The sequence below is a fragment of the Mus pahari genome, chromosome 10, assembly GCF_900095145.1.
Source record: "Mus pahari chromosome 10, PAHARI_EIJ_v1.1, whole genome shotgun sequence".
Taxonomy (NCBI): domain Eukaryota; kingdom Metazoa; phylum Chordata; class Mammalia; order Rodentia; family Muridae; genus Mus; species Mus pahari.
Window position 1 is genome coordinate 115,906,536 of NC_034599.1, and position 2,226 is coordinate 115,908,761.

Consider the following 2,226-nt stretch of genomic DNA (forward strand, 5'->3'; position numbering starts at 1 on the left):
GAGATCTCCCTGTCTTAATCTTCTGGCTTCAATCACCACTGTGTCTCAAGATCTCCATACCAAGATCCAGATCAGAAACTTCTATCTCCCAGCCTCCAGATTAGGTTCACTGGTGAGCCTTCCAATTCTGGATTGTAGNTCATTTCAAATATAGTCAAGTTGACAACCAGGAATAGCCACTACACATAGGGTATACATTATTGTTCCAAAAGGGGAGAAAAGGAACATAATGAGGAAATACAGGACCAAAGCAAGAGTGAAAACTGACTGGGCTGTAACCTTGGGCTTTACCGTTTGCACCCCAGTCCCTGAAATAACAACTCCGAGACTTAATTATATATGACTGAATTCTTAGGCCACAAGTTTTTTCTCATTCCTGCTAGCATGTAACTTATTTCTTCCGTTTAAACTATTCTGTCTTTCGTGGTTAGTTACCTCTCCTCAGTTTCATATGTCCGTCTCCATCAGCTTTCAGGGAACATCTCTCTCCTGTGCCTGACTCTATCCCAGAATTCTTACCCTGCTGGAACTCCCAGCTAATAGGCCATCAGCATTTTATCAACAGGCGATGCTACCATACACTGCACAGGAGATGCTCTCTACACTGGGCAAACTCCAAGCTCATTTTATACCCATGTCTAAAGTCAATGTGCTCTTCAGATCTCCACCGCTTTTCATCTTTGTCGACTGCAACACACTTCTTGCTCTTTATCTGTTTCCACTCTATTAGCGGCTTTCCCACAGGTATCCCACAGCTCTGCCATCTACGGTATTTTGGGATCTCCAAAGCAATCCAGGCTTCATCTTTACAGCTTCACACAATAACCACTCTAGGTTGCTTCCATTCAGGGACATCTCTGACATATGCCTGGCTTCAGTGGCTTTCCTTAGTTGTGGAGAGAGATTCCATAACCCTTTCCTTGTATCCTTGACTCTAAAGCTGGAAACATGTGGCTGAAGTTGCCAAGTTCTGGTACTTGCTGGAGCTGGAACATGGCCCTCTTGTTCAAATACACTTTCACTACGTCTTGGGGTTTTACTGCTGTGAACAGACACCATAACCAAGGCAACTCTTATAAGGACATTTAATTGTGGCTGATGTACAGGTTCAGAAGTTCAGTCCATTATCATGAAGACAGGAACATGTAAGCATCTAAGCAGGCATGGTGCAGGAGGAGCTGTGAGTTCTGCATCTTCATCTAAAGGCTAGCAGAATACTTGCTTCCAGGCAGCCAGGACTAGGGTCTTAAAGCCCATACCCACAGTGACACACCTACTCCAACAGGGCCACACCTCCTAATAGTGCTACTCCCTGGGCCAAGCATATTCAAATCATCACACACCAGCTTTCTGTTTTCAGTCGTTTCCTTCACTGCCTAAGCTTGACTGTCCTGGAATGTAAAGTAGCTTTGGTGAGATTACTGGTTCACCCTTCTTTCCTATAATAAGAACCTGCCCAGCAAGCACCTGGAATTCCTGGAATGCCTCTCCATGCAAATGAGATATCATAAGTGGTAGCCAATGATACATGTACCTACCCTAGAAATCCACACCCTCCAGAACTATATAGTCCTTGATTCCTTGATTCACCCCGATTAAGGTTGAACTGCCTCTCTGAAGCTGATTCCAGTAGTCATTTCTGTCATCGCACTCGTGGGCCTTCCGAACCCTGTTCATCATCTCTGCTCCCTTTGTTCTTGTGGGCTGGTGACCAACAGCCCTCCAAAGAAGGAAGAACCACAGGCTGGCTTATAGTTCAGAAGGAAAACATTTAATTGGGGCTAGTATCTAGTTCATAGGTTTAGTCCATTATTGTCAATCACAGGTAGTGTGGTGGCATGCAGGCAGACATGGTACTAGAGACATAGTTGAGAGTTCCACATCCGGATCCAAAGGCAGCAGGAAGAGAGGTGAACACTGGGCCTCTCTTGAGCATCTGAGACCTCAAAGCCCACTCCCAGTGACATACTTCCTGCCACAAGGCCATACCACCTAACAGTGCCATCCCCTATAGTCCTATGGGGCCATTATTACTCAAATCACCACATTCCAATCCCTGACACACACACCCCATAGACTTGTAACTATATTATAAAGTCCAACTTCAGAAGTCCCTAACCTCAACCCCGTTTAAAAGTCTTTGGAGCAAAGGTGTGGTGACAGCACGCCTTTAATCACAGCACTTGGGAGGCAGAGGCAGGCGGATTTCTGAGTTTGAGGCCAGCC